The sequence below is a fragment of the Catharus ustulatus genome, chromosome 7, assembly GCF_009819885.2.
Source record: "Catharus ustulatus isolate bCatUst1 chromosome 7, bCatUst1.pri.v2, whole genome shotgun sequence".
NCBI lineage: Eukaryota > Metazoa > Chordata > Aves > Passeriformes > Turdidae > Catharus > Catharus ustulatus.
Genome location: NC_046227.1, coordinates 1,304,321 through 1,322,632, shown reverse-complemented (window position 1 = coordinate 1,322,632; position 18,312 = coordinate 1,304,321). Strand labels below are relative to the sequence as shown.

General features: G+C 50.0%; 2 long non-coding RNA genes across 3 annotated transcripts; both read left to right on the top strand.

Moving 5' to 3' along the window:
- Positions 1-421: 421 nt before the first annotated feature.
- Positions 422-14,499, top strand: LOC116998877. 2 transcript variants are annotated; one of them, XR_004418486.1, is made up of 3 exons: positions 422-586; positions 10,265-10,401; positions 14,345-14,499. It is a non-coding gene; the product is annotated as an uncharacterized LOC116998877 (long non-coding RNA). The 2 variants fall into 2 exon arrangements; XR_004418487.1 differs by lacking the exon at positions 422-586 and adding an exon at positions 8,066-8,151.
- Positions 14,500-15,153: 654 nt separating this feature from the next.
- LOC116998878 lies at positions 15,154-18,056 on the top strand. Its single transcript, XR_004418488.1, has 3 exons — positions 15,154-15,446; positions 17,132-17,222; positions 17,657-18,056. It is a non-coding gene; the product is annotated as an uncharacterized LOC116998878 (long non-coding RNA).
- The last annotated feature ends 256 nt before the right edge of the window (positions 18,057-18,312 follow it).

Sequence of the window (18,312 nt, the reverse complement as noted above, 5' to 3'; positions counted from 1 at the left end):
GAGGGATGCACTCTGAGTAAAGTAAGAAATGCTTTAACATTAATAATTTCGTACATTAATTAACATTTAATGTAAGTAAGAAATGCTTGCTCTAACAAAGAGAGGAAAATGTCTGTGGAGGATCAGTGAGATCAGGACTGGGCAAGTAGGAAAAAGTTCAGCTGGTGAAACACTGTGGCTGGAGGCATGACCAGCCAGAGTGGCCACCAAATTTTCAAGCAGGAGAACTTAAAAGGTGGCAAAGCACCCTGGTGAAAGGTGAGGGGTGCTTCAGAAAGGAAGTTAAATCCCTGTGATCCTGTGTTTTGGCTTGGCACCTGCCAGTGCTTCCTTTGTGCTGCCAATGCCTTAATTAATCCCTTTTATTTCTCCTGTGCCATGCAATGCAGCCTGCTCAGTAATTGTGGAGCTGCTCTGCTTCCTTCAGGTGGAATGGATAAAATGGATAATCCTTCCCAACTCCAAGCACTCTGTCCCAGGCCTTTCCCACTGACATGAGGGAGTTGCCATGTGAAGAGGAGACAAGTGGCTCCTGCTTGACAGAAGCAGAAGAGACATTGACTGCCTGGGCTCTGACCTGCTGCAGGTTTGTGTGTTTAGGGAAAGAGGTTGAAATCTGGGCTTGTTCTGGGAAAAAACAAATGTGGGCTCCTCAGCTTCCACATATTTCTATTTGGGAACCCAAGGACACAATATGCGAGGAAAAAAATGAGTATTTTGTGGCTAGGAAAATTTCTGCTCTGATGCTTCCTCATTTCTTCCTGAGGAGCCAGTCTCATGTTATAGATAGATGTGCTGCTGGAAGAGTGGGACAAAGCTTGAGAAACTCCCCTTGGTTCTTCCCATCTTTTGGAAAATAGGGATGCACTGGCATCCACCTCTGTCTTGAGGTGCTCCATGTTCAGCAGCATCTTCAACCTACAGGAAACTGAGCTCTGGAGCTGTGAGTTCTGGGCTGCTGTCGTGTGCTCCTGTGTTTGTGTCCTGTCCAGAGATGCTCCTGCACGTGTATGGTTAGTGGGAATGTGATGGTGTTGTTGTGGTAATGTGAGTTTAATGAAATTATTATAGTAGTGTGAATTTTAGGTGGTCCAAGGAGAGCTCAGACTTAGACATTTCTTTTTTTATCTTGAGGCATCTAGTGAGCCACCATCCTCTTCAGCTGGAACAGCAGCTCAGGGACACATCAAGCCAAAAAATCTTGTACTGGAGTAAAGACTGGGCTAGGTTTGACGTGGGTCTTTAAAGTAAAACCACTTCAAATGGTGCTAGGGAAGAGAAAAAAAAAAAAAAAGAGAGAGAGAGATTAACATCTCCTTTCCAGTCTGAAATTATGGACTTTGTGCTGGAGGCCAGGCTCCCAGACCACCCTTTTCTATTTATTGCCCATAGCAATTTCCTTGGCCTTCAGCACTGTAATTACCCTGGACGTTACCAAGGCACTTTCTCCACCCCACTGAAAGCTCTTGTGAAATTTCTGCTGTAACTAAAGCTTCTCTTGCAAAAGGCAGGACAAAAGTTGCTTTTAGGGGTGTCCACCATGTTGATGTGTGAAGGACACCTGCTTCAAAGAGAGCCAGGCTGCAGTGAAGTCATGTTTTTATGGGGAGCTTTGTAACTCTTTTTTGCCTTCCTCCCAGCCCTTTATTCCCAGAGTATCCTCATGGGACACCCCTGGAAGTGTTCTAGGCCGTGTTGGAAGGAGTTTGGAGCAATCTGGGGTAGTGGAAGGTGCCCATGGCAAGGGGTGGGATGAGATGAACTTTGTGATCCCTTCCCATCCAAACTATTCTGGGATTCGTGGATTCCTCTGCCAAAAACATTTCTGCACCATTGCAGCTGTAATTTATGCCTCACCTGAGCATGTCAGTCCTGTGTTTCCCATTTGTGCCAGATTTGGGAGCATCCTACCATCTGCATGTCATGGAAGAACCTTCCCTGGTGGGGAGGAGCAGAGTTTGCTGTAGCTCAGAGCCAGGCAGGGAGAGTGTTCCTTTCATCTGCTCCAGGGCAGGTTTAGATTGGATAATAGGAAAAATATCTTCACTGAGAAGGTGGTCAGGCCTTGGGATAGGCTGTCCCGGGCAGTGGTGGAGCCAGCATGCCTGGAAGTGTCCAAAAAATGTCACACTGTGCTCTGCTCTGCATGGGTAAGGCTGCACCGCCTGGAGCAGGCCATGGGATGTGCACACACTGAAGGGCTTCTGAGGAGGGAACTGAGTGTCCCTCAAAATCTAGGATGTGCAGCTGTGTGTGGAGACACAGAAAACAACCCTACAGAACCCCTGGCTACTGAGGAGGCAATCTGAAACACAGGTCAGGCTCTGCTGAGTACAGAGAGCACCGCTGGCCAGGGGATTTGGGGAGTGTGAGCTGAGTCCAGCTGTCCTTGTCCCAAGCAGAAAGGTGCCTTCATCCTCAGCCAAAGGCAACTGTGTGCCCTGTGGAGCTGATTGCTCCACATCTGCTCCACTTCCTCGCACAGGCGGGTGCATCAAAGCTCTGAGCTCAGACTCATGTGGGATGAATTAGGGGATGGATTAGTGGGAATGTGTGTGCGCAATTAGGTGCCCAGCACACCCCTGCAGCACAGGGTGCAGCTGCCTCTTTGCTGTGCTGCTGCTCCAGAGCGGAAAGCGTGTTTTTTCCCTTTCCTTTGCAGCTTCTGAGATGTGTTTTTGGTGTGGATTCAACCTGCCAGGCGGGGAACAAAGTTAATCTGAAGGGGAGCTTGGTGGGGAGGGATACCACATCTCATTGAAAATCAGCTGGAAAAAAACTCTCCAGGATTACACACTGTGAAAAACGAGGTTCACTTTCCTGGTAGATTTTAAAATGTTTGATAAAAGACAATAAGAGACAAACAATAAAGCAAAAGGTTATAATGGCCGGGTGTTTGGCATTCTGCCAAGAGCACACACTAATTCAGAAAACACTTCTTTAAATGCACCAACCTGTTGCATATTCATAGACTTTTGTGCCTTATTCAAAATCACCACCTCACCCCCCCACCCCCCCCACCTGTAAATCAACTTTTTTTTGTTGTTTGTTTGGGGTTTTTTTTGGTTTTTTTCTTTGTGGCTTTTTCTTGTCAGCGCACTCCCTGATAATGGAGATCAATAAATTTCTTTCCTGGAGTTTTTGTGTTCATCACCTCTGTCTTCATCCAGATAGGATAATCCAAGAATGTGAAGAATTTTCTGATTATTTTTTTTACCCTTCTCTGAGTTAGTTACTGAACAAAAGCTTTTTACTTTTTACATCACTATGTTCAGTCTAAGAAAATATATATTTATCAAACTACTATTTCTAAGTTTTGTTAATAGCAGAACTAAAGGAAACTATATTAATACAGCAAAGTTTTTCAACATTATACATATAGCATTCAATTTAATATTTGTGAAAAGCCAATAATATAACGTGTACTTATAACACACATTTTGGCAGAGCAGCCTGCTGGAAGCCAAAGCACAGGCAGAGATTTCCCTCAGCCACAGAGGATCTTATAAAATGCCCAGAGCTGGGCTCTACACCTCTGTGAACACCTCAGAGCTCCTTGGAGGCTGATCAACCCCATCCTTCCTGGTACTTGGCCCTCACTAGAATTTCTTGGGATGGTGGAAGGGCAGGGTCCAGCGTGAAGCCTGGTTTAACAGCTTCCCCAAAAAAAGGGCATGAGGAGGCAGAGAGGGCAAGGTGCTAGAAGAAGTGTCCTCCTGTTACTCATTTCTGGAAAACGTGAAGCTGTGGGTAGAGATTAAGTTGTGCTTAGACACAGGCAGCACTTTCCTGGAGAGCTGGAACCATCTGCTCTGCAGACCAGATTCCAAGGTCCCCCCACATTCCTCCCATCCCTGGCTGAGCCAGCCAAAGCATCAGAGAAGCCCCTCCCCAGTGCCCCTCTGCTTCCAGACCCAAGGCACAGGAGAAAAATCCCACAATAAACACCCAGCTGGGCAGCCAACAACCCTCTGCCTGTGCTAAAAACCTTTAAGCAGTGCCCGGCTCTGTCTCCCAGCAATGCAGAGAAAAAGGTGAAGTCACTAAGGAGTGACATTTATACCGAGAGAGAAAAGAAAATGACTCATTCCCCACAGCCTAAGGGCAAATTCAGTGGCTTCTGCATCTCAGACGGCTCTGTTGGTTAACTTGAAAGGAATCCCTTTAAATTCCCATTCCCTTTCTCAATGCAGTGTTTCTCCTGTGTTGATTGACTCATTTCCTGGAAATCTCTGAGCAAATGTAGCCTTCCTGGCACTGTGGGTTCATTGTGTGGTGGAAGTGTGCTTTACCTGGTGGGGTGGGAGAGGTTCTTCATCACCAGCCTTGAAAAAGGGGTAAAAATGCTGGTGCTCAAACTTGTCTGGGTAACTCCAAGGAGCAAGAGGTGCTGTTTGTAACTCTCTCTTTGGGTTTTGAGGTGGGTTTTGGTTTTTAATTTGTTATCAAAACTCTCTGTTGAACTTTGAGGTTTGTTTAAGAGAGTGGGATAGAGGTGGGATGCTGTAGTTTTGTCCTGCATGCAAGAAAACATTTTCAGTTCAATGTAAGAAAAGGGTTGAGATGAGCTCATCCTTTAAAGATGACTGGAACTTCTGCAGCCATGGAATTCCTGCCTCATTTCTCCATCAAAGCTCATTCACTTGAAGGCCAGGTTGCAGGAGATGTAGCAGCGGCTATGTTGAAAAATTCAGTTTACTATACTGTAAGGTCTCTGTTGCATCTGGATTTGGTAGATGATTCCCAATTCGTGGGAGAAAAGAACAGCTTGGATTTTCTTCCACTGTGCAGAGGAGATGAAGGCTGCTCAAGAACACACTGGAAATCCCAAACTTTTTGTGTTAGAAACTGACTCATTGGGAGAGTAATTCCATGTAAGGGTGGGATTCTGGAGATAAAGAGAGGCAGAACTGGAAGTTTGGGCTGGCACCATTTCCATGCATTATCCTATTGATGGCTGCTCCTTGCAGAATGCAGGCATTCTCCTTCCCAAAGCTCATGACCAAAAAGCAGTTGGTTTCAGCTGCAGGGGATGACACAGGATGTTTGGATTTAGGTTACAGATGATCCCTGGTGCTGCAGGATTCCCTTTCAAGCTGTCACAGTAGCCACATGGTGATGAAATATCTCCAGTTTGGAGATGCCTCCTTCCCAGCTGGGGTAAATCAGCCTGGATTCCTCTGGCTGGGATGGCTGAGGTCTTGGCTTGCAGTTTGTGTGCTGCTTACTTTGTACAGGGAAAAATGGGGAGGGAAAATGTGCTCTGCAACCATGGAAAAGCCCCTCTGCCAGGAGTTCTTGTGCTGCTGAATGAGAGCAGAGGACTTTTGGTGAGGTGTGTGCCTCACCCAAGTCACAGGATGTTGGTGGCCGTGCCTCCCTCCAGCGTAGCTCATTTTGGTTTAGGTTTAGAATGGATTTTAGGAAATATTTCTTCATGGAAAGAAGTTGTCTGGCACAGCTGGTGGAGTCCCCATCCCTGGAGGGATTTAAAAGCCGTGTGGATGTGGCACAGGGGATGTGGGTTAGTGGTGGGCTTGGCAGTGCTGGAGGAGTGGGTGGACTCGGTGACCTTGGAGGGCTTTTCCAACCTAAATGGTGCCATGATTGATCCCTCATCCTTCTCTGAGCTGCAGGCTGGAGAACTGCAGCCAAGTGTGTTGCTTTTGGTGCAGTGCTAATGGCAATTAAGGGCAGTGGGAACCTCTTTATATTGAAAAACCTCAATTTCGAGCCTGCTTGCAGAAACTCCAGACCCCCCAGCCTCTGCTTCCCTTCCTGCTTCTCCCCATCCCTGTCCTACCTCCCTCCCTCCCTCTCCCTGCTGAGGTGAAGCAACTCCACTGTAAGTCTATTAAAATATTAATGCAGAAGACTGAAGCCCTGCACTAAACAGCGTGGCCCAGAGAGAGAGGTCATTTGTCTGCAGAGAGTTAAATCAATACCCTGCTGAATCACTCTGCAAATTGCATGGGCTGCCAGGGAGAGGGAGCCCCGTGCAGCTGCTGGGATCTCTCAATCCCTGCTGTTGCTGGAGCAGAGAGTGCCCATCTGCAGCTGGCCAGCTGTTCTTCACACTGGAGAAAAGCCAGGAGAGCCCCAGGTCTGACCCACAGCTGGATGACAGCCTTGTTTTGGGCTCTCCTGTGGGAAAGGCAACCTTTCCAACCCTTCCCGATGGGTTCATGCAGCAATGCTGCCCCTCTGGGATGGTAGAGTGGGTCCTCCCCTTCTTAGTGGGGTTGCTTTGTCCCTTGTGTCACCCTCTGGCCCCTGAGTCCTGCTGCAGCATCCTCAGTCCTTGGCAAGGCCAATCTCCATTTCCTCACCTCCAGACTTCCAGGCCAGCCTCTGGCCAACCTCCCCACACTGATGGGCCATGGGATTTTTTGGCCCCCCAGGTATTTTCCAGGCTGTTGCCTCCTTTAATCAGGACTTGGCTGAGCAAGGCTTGTTGGCCCCCACGAGTCCCCCTGCATTAATCAATCCCTCAAGAGCTGTGTTGTTAATGAGCTCGGAGCTCACTCCGGGTTCCAGCCTGCCACGAGCTCGATGAAATCCAGATGCAGGTCCTGTGGAGAGGGGAGGATTCCTTCCCTGCCCCACGTGCTGGGGTCTGCCTCTTGCCTGGCTGTGTGACACATCCAGCCCTATCCATCCATGTGACCCCAGGAGCAGGAGGGATGCTGGATCTGGTTCAAAGGGAAGGGTTGCTCTCCCTTGCACAGCTGAGCAGCAGAAGGCACAGCAAGGCTTTCCCTGCCCATGGTTGGGGCTTGGAAGTCTTGAAAGCAAGGCTTGGAGCTGCTCTCCTGCATCTAGAACAGGCTCCCCAGGGCTGCCAGAACTCAAGGAGCTTTTGGACAATGTCTCAGGGATGCACAGGGTGGGATTGTTGGGGTGTTCTCAATCCTTGTTGGTCCTTTCCAGGAAAGATTGCTGTGGCTGACCAGGTGTAACTCGTGCCTTGAGCTCAGCTAAGCTGGGATGGTGGCAGTGAAGGATGTGAGAGTCTCTAAATTTTCCTCTCCTTTCAAGGAAAACAGCCTAATTACACTTCCTGACAGCTAAATAATTTTCACAGATTCCTCACAAATAATTATCAGTGGTTCAGAGGGCTGTTAACTTATTTTCTGCTCCAAGGCTTGTGGAAAGATCTGCTCCCCTCAGCAGGACCTTCCCAAGCCATGGCATCTTCACTGTAGACTCTGTTTAAGGTTTTGTCCCCCTCACTTCACAAAACTGGGATGGATATCACCCCCAAAAAACTTTTTTTGGGCTATTAATCTTTCCTAATAGGAGAAAGGTTTTGAACTGCCTTCTAAAAAGGCTGAGAGAGCAAAGCCAGACCTGGAGTTCTGGGAACCTCTTTGCTGCCAGGGTGGGGAGGCAGTAGGGATCTGAGGCCCTGCTGATGGCCGGGGTTGATCCAGAACCCCTTCGAACTGGATCTAAAAATGTGCGTTATGGGGCAGGGTTGGGAGGTTTTGGAGCTGCTGAGGGAGCTGGGACAGGGGCTCAGCCTGGAGAAAAGGAGGCTCAGGGGGGCCCTTGTGGGTCTGCAAAACTCCCTGACAGAAGTGGGATGGTTGGGCTCTGCTCAGAGACAGGAGGAAAGGGAATGGCCTCAGGCTGGTTTAGATGGGGCAGCAGGAAGGACTCCTCCCTGGAAAGGGTGGTCAGGCACTGGAAGGGGCTGCCCAGGGCAGTGGAGTCCCCATCCCTGGAGGTGCTCAAAAGGCACTTGGATGTTGCCATGAGGATGTGGTTTTGTGGTGGCCTTGGCAGTGCTGGGGAACAGTTGGACTTGATGATCTTGGAGGTCTTTTCCAACCTGAACAATTCTGTGATTCTTCCTTGGTTTAAAAGAAAAGCGTAACTTGTGTCACCATGTGTTTCTAAGCACAGGACGATCCTTTTCCAGCTCTGCTGCTCCTGGGAAGCTCCTGGGCCCCCTCCTGCACCTGAGACCTCTCTGGGCTGTGCTGATTTCAGCAGGGAACTCGCTCTCCTGGCAAACCAGCGTGGCATAAACGAGCTGCCTCCTCCCCTGCCTGGGCATCACCCCCTTCCCGGAGCTCGGAATGCTCAGCCACGGTGGAGACACTTCCCTGGCAGCACAGCCTGGCTCCCAGGAGGATGCCTGTCAGTGTGAGTGTCTCTGCTGTCTCCCCGGATTAGGCGGGAGCTGGATGAGGACAGCCCGCTGGCAGAGAGGCAAACTGAGCTGGCTCTCCCTGCTTTTGGGGCTGCGGTTTCCCGGGATGGCCCCGAGCCCTGGAGATTTTACATCCCTGTCCCTTACGGGTCTCGCTAGCCCAGAGCCTGTGACAAGCCCTGTCACAGCCACCACAGGGGACCAGGGGTCTCTGCTTCCTGCCTGACAGGGGAAGAAGTGGCTGCTACCGGCAGGGAAAATCCCCTTTGCCACAATCTCACACCTCCCTGGCTGCCCTAACAAAGCCCGTGCTCAGGAGAGCACAAACCCACCCTTTCCTGGGGTTGCTTGGACTTGCTTTCCTCAATTCCTTCTTTGTTTTTCATTCCTGAGCTGTAACACAGGCAAGAAAGGAGCTGGAACCAGGATCCCTGGAGGCAAGGAAGCTATTGTCCTCAAAACAAAGGAACTTTTCCTCACATGCACCAGCAAGAATAGGAAGTGCCCCAGAGCCTTTACTTCATTCTGGACTGGGCTTCCTGATGTTTTCCAGGATGGTTGTCTGGTCTGGTTTAGCCAGAAACAGCAAACCACGTATTCCCTCTAACCAATCCTAAAAGCGTGGTGCTGCTGCTGAGCTCAGGGGCAGGATGGAGCAGGAAAGCAGAGCTGCTGCAGCAGGTTTCTGTTCAACAGGTGAGAAATGGTGCCACAGCCTCCTGGATCATGGAGAAATCTTTCAGCACTTCCCTCTACCCTCACCAGCATCTTTAGAAGTTGCTGTGTTTCATTTTTGGGGGGCAGGGGAGTGGGGAGAAGAGCAAAAGGAAAGGAGCACCTGAGCTCTGCAAGCAGGCTAAAACCCCAGGGAATGTTTTTCCATGCAGTGTCACTTACTCAGTTTCTCTCTCTGTACTCAGACTGGCCCAAGGGGCACACAGAAATATCCAGGGGGCTGGAGACCACCTTCACCTGGCAGCAGACACAGGCTTAGAGCTGCTGGAAGCCTCCTGGGCTTCCTCCAGAGTCAGAACTGAAAATGGACACAGACATTGCCACTGCCCGCTCACGTTTTCCCAGCAATCCCAAACTGAAGAGGAGTTTTTTTTCTCTCCTAGGAAGTATTGGCATTCCTCCAAGCACAGAGGGACCAGATGGAGCAGGAACACAGCTAAAATTCGTGGATGAGGGGGAGGGGAAGAGGGGAAGGGAGTATCTCCTAAGGAGCTGGCTTGAAAATAAGATCATGGAAACCAGCTGTTGCTTCAAGAAAGGGTTTTGTTGCTGATTCTAGAGGAGGACAGAATAAGGGCTGATGTAAAAAGCTGGACTTGAAGACCAGATGTGTTTGGGCTGCATTTTGGGAAGTTAGGAGCTCACATGCAGAGACACTGAGCAGTGTATGGGGGGATCTCTGCTGCAAAGCATGACAGCTCGCTGGCTTTTTCTTTTGGGGGCCTCAGAGAGGCAACACTTTCACCTCCGAAACCTCCAGCGCTCGGGATCACAAATTCCTCCTGACACATCTTCCCTGGTGCGTTACTGGATCCGCCTCTCCTGCGGATCAGTTCCCTGTGATGCAGATCTGGGGAGACACATCATTAGGTAACCTTTATATAAGTGGGCTTGTGTTGAGGTTTCACAGCTCTGAGAGCCCTGACGGCATCTCTGACCCGTGGCAAACACCCCGTGTACCTCCTGGTCCAACATCCTGCAGCAGGCATTGCCCTGCCCTCCTCACGGGAACTCTGCCTCCCGTTTTCTGGTCCAGTGCTGGATTTTCGGGATTGCCATGGAGATGGAGGCCAGTGTGACAGGCGTCAGGCAAACAACATGAGACAGTCTGTGTCCTGGGGGACTCTGTGTCCAGCGCTCTGAAAGGCATCCCGGGCACAGATTTCCCGTTAACACCATCCAAGGGTGCTGCTGTGTGCTGCTTGGAAACCTGATCTCACACTTAGAAGTGGGGTTGAGAGGGGGTAGGGACAAAAATCAGCCAGGATTAGGGCACAGAGAGAGCAGTGGTATTTTCTGAATTTGTGCCTCAGCTGCTGTTGCAGAGCACACCAGGAATTCTTTCCCTTTCCCTGATTGTGTTTTATGCAGGATTTTCTCCATGGATATGAGGTGAGCGATTCGAGGCCACTCTGGGCCACGATGCCAGGAAGGATTTGGGCTTGGAGCAGACCTGAAGGATGTCGTTTTCCCTTTTGGATGGCCATAGAAACCCAGCCAGATGAGAGGTACAGCAAGCAGAGCTCCAGCTCAACACACAACACGTTCCTTATGTAATTGTGCTGTGATGGCCACTGGCACAGGAGCCGGGATTTGTGTTCCGGCGAAATGTCTAAAACAGCGAGTGTAGGAATTCGGTCTCCTTGGTGATGAAACCAACCAATGGAAAACACACGAAAAAAACAGAATCTAAACCCATCCTTGGACCTTGCTTTTATGTTCAGAGTGCAGGACAGTGAATTAGCCTGGCCTGTGGCTATGAGCAGGATAAGCGTGCCTGGCATGGCTTCACCCAAGTCATCCCAAAACAGGCTCAGCTATCCCAGGAGCTTCTGTGGAGAGGAGAATTAGGATTAAAAAGTCAGGTACCTGTAATGACAGACCTTCCTGGGACCCTCTGCACTGTCCTTACCACACAGTCTCCCCCTCCAGCCTCTTAAAATGGTACTGAGTTTGGGTATAAGTAACTCCCGCCTCCCCTGCAGAGCCTTGGATTAAACCCAGCATTAATAAAAATTAAACTGCCTGTGTTAACATACCAGATGGGGAAAAACAGCCACCACTGGAGCATCCCCTTCCAGAGACGTGTGAGCTGCTGTAGCCCATGTGATCCACAGCAAAGAGAGAGCTGCTCTCCTCTAAAGCCATCTAAGCCTCTCAGGGTGGAGTCTGAGTTCAGGAGAGCAGAAACATCATCTCCACAGCATGATGCAGCCATGCAGGGTCAGGCCACCCTGGCTTTGGGCAGTTGCAGGAGAGAGTGGATAGCAAATCTGTGATTTTATAGAGTGGTGCTGGTGGTCTCTTATCAGCACAGAGTTTGAAGAGTGACAGGGAAAGGTCTTGGACATTTCCGTGGTGGTTGGGAGCATCTCACTGTGAGGGTTTGGCTTGTGGTGCTGCCAGTTGGACATGGAGGGGTCGAGAGCAAGGGGCAGGTTTTAGAACAAAGCACTTCAACAGCATTTCTGTCATCCTGGACATTGGTTTTCCTAGGATCTGGTGCTTTTAATTTAGAGCCAGGAAAGCTCAGTGTTTTCCAGAGGTGGCCACAGCTGCTGGGCTGAGAGTCACCCGTGTGCCTGGAGAGCAACACCGTGTCCCCAGCCTGCTCACCTGTGAAAAAAAGCCTTGACAACACTGAACCGAAACATCTTCTGCTTCAGCTTAACAGCTGCAGAGGAAGATTAGGTTTCCCAGGTGGAAAGTTTCCCACAGAAAATATCGGAGCCCTGTTTTCTTTCCGCTTAATGAACGTTGTGACCCTCGCTCCCCAAGTTATTCCAGTAATGCCCCAGGATCCTAATTAAAACTGAGCCCAGCAGCTCTTGGCATTGTGTAAACACATGGGAAGACTCCAGCCCTTCTCTAGAAAGCTTCTCATCCAGTTTGGTTTAGGCAAATGCGTCCATTGAAACTCTCCTCTTTTTCTCCCTTAACTTTTTCAGCAGCCCCACAATGGAGGCTTTCATCTCTACCTCTTGTGTGTATTCCAGTGTCATGCCCTCTGCTTTCAAAGGCTTAGGTTTGCCTTTAATTGTGTCGAGAGCCTTTGTCTCTAAGCCTTTAATAATGGATTTTTTTCTTCTCTGCCAAAAGAGGAATTTTGTTTCTTTGCTGGCTTTTCTTCTAAAGCTGAAGTGACAGTTCCCTCTTCTCGGTGAGATTTACAAAGCTTATCTTTTAATTTTCAAGAGCCAAACAGTGGAGGGGGGGGAAGGAATAAAACGTCATCCTGGCTTTTAAACACTGTCGCTAGGAGAAGGCTTAATGATCCAGAAATACATAAACTGCACACTCAGGGGCTGCTTCGAGTTAGTGACACCAAACTGCTGCTCCTGCTGGGGACAAGGATGGGGCCAAAGCCAGCACATCCAGACAGCTCTTTCCTCTGGGAACAGTCAGGATGGAATCCTGGAATGGTTTGGGTTGAAAGGGGCCTTAAAGATCAGCCAGTTCCACCCCTCTGCCATGAAACACCTTCCACCTTCAAAACTCCAAACCACAACTCCCACCACGGCCTCTGGCTTGGGGATCACAGAATCCTGGAACGGTTTGGGGTGGAAGGGACTTAAAGCTCATCTCATCCCACCCCCTGCCATGGGCAAGGACACCTTCCACTATCCCAGGTTGCTCCAAGCCCCATCCATCCTCCCCTTGGACACTCCCAGGGATCCAGGGACAGCCACAGCTTCTCTGGGCACCCTGTGCCAGGGCATCCCCACCCTCCCAGGGAACAATTCCTTCCCATAACTGTGGCAGGAAACTGAGGCACAAGGAAGAAAAGAACCTGTGGTCAGCTTGAGGGATGATTTGAGCTCATCTCCAAGGACTTGAAATGAGAAAGCTAAAATGAATATTGTGTTCTTTCTCCACTGAACTCAGTGTCACGTTTACAACTCATGGTTGGCAGGATTTCCCTCAGCTCTGGGGTGGGATTGCCTTCAAGACTCTGTGGGATGAGGTGGGACAAGAGGCTCTTCCAATTTTTTCTGCCCACTCCCAGCACATGGTGGTTGTGATGGAAACACAGGTCTGGGGAGGGGTTGTCTTCCCACTGAACAAGGCATAAAGGGATTAAACTGCTCCATACTGATCATATGGATTGAACACTGACTTAGCCCAGCTGGGCTGGTGCTAGGGCAGGTCTGAAGTTGAGAGTAGGAGTTGCTCAATAGATTTTATTTTTTTTTTTAGAATGGCAACTCAGAGCAGGAGGAGCTGCTTTGCAGCTAGTTTATGGTCACTGCAGTGGGGCAGCTGGGCTTGAATTGAGTTTCAGCAGAGAAAAACAGTGTTTTCCAGATGATTCCAAGGGTTGTGTGCTTCATCCCTCTGGACTGCCATCCTCAGCCTCAGTGATGAAGGACTGGTGGAGCAGAGAACTCCAGCTCCCTTGCAAGGATCCCAGGGATCCTGGAGGCATAAATCTCTGGGCAAACCACTGACTATTGTAACCTCATTTGGTAAATGAGGAAAATGGGCTTCCCAGAAGATGCCTTTCACTTTAATTATGAAATAAATAAGGCAGCAGCCTCCTGTCTGGCTGAGCTGGCAGCTCAGGAATAGATCCAAGGGAAGCCAACCTAGCTGTCAGCTTTCCAGCCTGTTTGCTCCTCCTCTGGAGCACCCTGGTGTGTGGCTGGGAGCTCAGCTCTGTGCAGGGACCAGAGGGACAGGCACTGCTGCTGAGTGCCCTGCCTGTCCTTGGATGGGCACAATATGCTCCAGCCCCCCCCCAGAGTGGGGTGTGCTGTCAGGAGATGGGATCCAGGAGGTCTCTCCAGGCTCAAGTCGCTTCCACTCAGGCAGAATTAATGGAAAATGAGCTAAAGTCACCTCCACATCCTCTAGTGAGAGGATCCTCACATCAGGAGCAAACAGGAGGAGACCTGTCTGCAGGCACAGGGCTGGCAGGTCCAAGGCACAGACTTGTCCTGGCAGGAGCCAGCGTGTCCCTGGGAGCTGGATCTGTGCTGGAAGGGCAGCCAGCGATGACAGACCAGGTAGGGGTGCTAACAAGCCACAGGACACCCCACCCTCCTGCCAAACCATTAATAGCTGTATTTGGGTGGCTCCAGCTCTTTATTCCACTTCCCTTTCCAAGTGGGAAGTGTGGAGGGGCTGTGTGCCACAGCCTCTGCTGTCCCTCTGTAGCCACAGGGGTGCTCTTGCTGAGCTTGGTGTGTTCACACTTGCTGGGGTACCAAACTGCTCCCATGCCTCTGGGAAGGGGAAATGAGAGCTGGGGTGGCTTGGATGGGAACCTCACCCCCCCAACCAACTGCTTTATGCAGCACAATAGCCTCTCTGTCCTGGAAAGACTGAAGATTTTAATCCCAAAATAGACATTTCGAATAGACATTTCAACAAAATTCCTTTTTTTTTTTTTTTAATTTAAATTTTTAATTTTTTTTTGAAAGCATCTGAAAGCTTCTGCTTTCATTTCAGGCAGAGAGAACTCATTCTGAAACCTCTGGACCTGCTGTGAAATGGGATCATCGCCCACCACAGAGCTCCGGCACTCACGTGCGTTCCAGCAGTCCTCATCCCAGATCCTCATCCCAGATCCTCATCCCAGATCCTCATCCCAGACCCTCATCCCATCCTGGCACATGAGTGAGTGATGAAGTGCCTCTCCTGAGCAGTGGGGAGTTGGCTGAAACCCCTGTTTAGCAGCACAGGCAGCTCTGTGATGACTCTTGTGGTGGTTTTAGTGCTCAGGTTTGTGACCCTAAACCCAGACAACGATTGCTGGCAAATAATTCACAAGGCCTGGCTTGTTTTATCTCATTTTTTATGGTTCATTTATTTATTTATATTTATTTAATTTTTTAAAAACTTCCTTCTCCTTTACAACTTGTCTCACTTTGCCTTTTAATTCCATTCCTCTGCCCACAAAATGCAGCCCAAACCTCCAGACTCTCCACCAGCCATTCCAGATCCAGACTTTGAAGGGGGAATGGCTTCCCACTACCAGAGGGCAGGGTTAGATGGGATATTGGGAAGGAATTTTCCCTGAGAATGTGGGCAGGTCCTGGAAAAGGGTGCCCAGAGCAGGTGTGGCTGCCCCTGGATCCCTGGAAGTGTCCCAGGTTGGACACTGGGGCTTGGAGCAGCCTGGGATGGTGGAAGGTGTTTGATGGCAGGGGGTGGGATGCGATGAGCTTTAAGTCCCTTCCAACTCAAACCATTTGATGATATTATGAAATTAATAAATTGCTCCTTTCCACAACCATATTTTCAAATTTTAGGTGGTTTCTGCCCTCCTTCCAGACCCTGTTCCAGGTCAGGTGAGGAGGAGAATCCAGCTCTCACAGGCAGGCTGCTCACCCCAAGCCAAGCAGCTGACCAGACAAAGTGCTGTGCCTGAGCCAAGCAGCTTGTACTGGTGCAGGCTTCAAGCTCTGGAAACAGCAAAAATCTCCCAGAGGATGAAAGGATCACAGACCTCCAGCTGCTGGAATTCCTCTGCTCTTTGATACGCTCCGCTTCCCAGTGCATTTGCTCCCAGCAGAGCCCCAAGCAGCTGGACAGGCTGGTTCCCACACAGGTAATTCCAGGAAAACTGGACACTTCCAAACCTTTTCCCCTTGCCCTTCCCTGGCTGAGAGGCTGGAGGAAGACCAGTCAGTCTCCAGGCATGCAGCATGCCTGGAGTTTGGAGGAGGGCATGGGCTCAGGTGGATGCATGAGGAATTAGGTGGCATTTTTGGGAGCAGGCATCCTGAAAGGCTGGGCTTTACAGGAGGAGAACCCCCGGTCCCTGGGACCAGCACAACCAGTTCAAAGGGAGATGTGTGACCACAAGGAAATGCTTGTCGTGCTGGGAATTGTCGTAATGCCACAGATTAAATGAAGCAACCACTCTCTGACTGGAAAAAAAACTAGTGGAAGAGAACTGGAGAGGGTGTTTTTTTAAGAGGGGAAGAATTATTAGGGGTCCAGGGAGATTGTAGAGCCCCTTCCAGTGCTTAAAGAGATTCCAAGAGAGCTGGAGAGGGACTTGGGACAAGGGCCTGCAGTGACAGGATACAGGGAATGGCTTCCACTGCCAGAAGGTGTGGATAGATGGGATATTGGGAAGAAATCCTTCCCTGTGAGGGTGGGCAGGCCCTGGCACAGGGTGCCCAGAGAAGCTGTGGCTGCCCCTGGATCCTTGGAAGTGTCCAAGGCCAGGCTGGATGGGGCTTGGAGCAGCCTGGGTTAGTAGAAGGTGTCCTTGCCCATGGAATAAGATGATGTTTAAGGTGCCTTCCAACTCCAACCATTCTTTGACTCTGGTTTGGTGTTTTAACTGTTACTGACAATCAGCTTCTTAGAAAAGCAACATCTTACAATTGCATATAAGTTACTCGTTCAAGCCACACTGTTTATCCTGCTGTGGCCCTTTTTTCCCCACCTTTCCAGAACAGCAGGCTGCTCTCACTCCCAACCCTGGTGTTTTGCCACCATGGGTGCAGCTGGTGTGGCCAAGGACACCACGATTTCCTCAGCTGACTGAACCCTGCCCAGAACAGCACCTGGCCATCATTCAGGCACAGGGTGTAGAGTGAGATGCTCCCTGTCCTGGGAGGCAAACCCTCAAACCCCCAAAATGTAAGGTATGTAATCACCTTTTAGATGGGACTGAGGGGTCTGAAGGTGGGATCCCCTGTCTTGTTGGAATGACAGCTTGTGTCACATCAGAGGGCACCAGGCTGGGATACAGGGGCAGCAGCCCCCCCAGCTGTGTCTGAACACAGAGGAGATGTTATTTCTATGGTGACACAGCCTGGAGAGCACCTAATCTGGATTTATTGAGGTCGTTAAGACTGACTTAGCACGGAGGTACCGAGACTGTAGGATAAATAGGAGTCTTCTATTTATAATGCTGCCAATCTGGCACCGCTCGCGAGCACTAAAAATAAGACTTTGTGCAAAGCAAGCCCAATTAATGGGTGCTCTCCTTGCATTGTCTGTGAAGCAGCCCCTGATCCTGTGCTTGGCAGAGATCCTGCAGAGCTCTGCTGAGCCACCACCTCTCCAGAGTGTGGTTCTCATCCCCATGGGAGAGGTTCCTCTTTTCCCTTTGGGTGGTCTGACTGTGTGCCCACAAACTCTGTGAGTTTGGGGCAGGAATGATGAGCTCTGATAATGCAGCTGGACAAGCAGAGCCCAGGGAAGAGGGAGGTGTTTGTGCTGGAGCTGCCTGGTGCACATTTCTGGTCCCCCCTGGTTGTATCCTTCTCTCCAAAGCAGGAGCATGTGTGAGACACCGAGGCAGAGCCCGGGCTGACTCAGCAGCACCAACAACCCCAGCCTGGCACAGCCACTGCAGTAATCCCAGGTACCCTAGGACACTGGAACTGGATTAATTTGTGATCTGTTTAAGCTGCACATAAACCCACCCTGGATCTTCTGTCCCAGGAGTGAAGTGAGCTTCCCCTTCTGACTATACCCACTTTAACACCAAACATGATGTTTTCTTTTATGTGAAATCTTCTTGCTGTTTAACTCACCCATGCAAAATCTTAGCTTTCCCCTGCCAGCCCACCCAGATCCTGCTCCCTACTTGGGCTGTAATGGTGAGTGGCTCCAAGATTTATTCTCTCTGATAGGGAAGCAGAAACCTGGATTTTATCGTTAACACTGTTGTGTAAAAGATCTTAAGGCAGATACCTGCTGCTGTGATTTAACACCTGCCTGGCTTCTCTTACAATGTTTCCTGAGGTTGAACTTCTTTTCAGAGCACTTCAGACTCCCCTTTCCCTCTGTTTCCAGCTCCTGAGGTCTGTGACCATCCCTGTTGCATCTATCTGCTCCACACATTGCTCTGCTGGTGAGAACAGAATCACAGAATATCCAGAGCTGGAAGGGACCCACAAGGATCACCAACTCCAATTCCTGATCCTGCACACGACACCCCAAGAATCCCACTGTGACAGGTGCCAAAGCCACAGGAAAAGAGCAGCTTCTGCTTCATCAGCTGCTCCCCAGGAGCCCTGCAGCTGCTCTGATGTGCTCCTGGTGCAGAGGAGAGCACAGTGTCCATCCCAGGGTTTGAGTTAGAACGTGGGATCAGGTGTGACACAACATGACACAGAACTGCCAGATGTTGATGTTCCCTTGTTGCCTGGAAAGGCTGAGCTGGAACAGAGACTAGACAGAGCAAGAAGAATGAAGCAGGTATTTATTGAAAGAATACACTTTGGGCAGTGTAAGAGCCCAGCCGGGGCTACCCAAATCAAATCAAATCCAAGATGAATCCTGGTCACAAAGTCTTGACACTTCTATAAGTTTTGGTTCATCTACATATTGGGGTCAATTACCCAGCCACAGCTCCAGGGTACAAAGTCTCAGCCCCCTAGTGTGCCCTCTTTCCCTCACCCTTGTTTCTGCTTTTTGGGTACCAGTTATCCTTGATTCTCTAGCTGGAA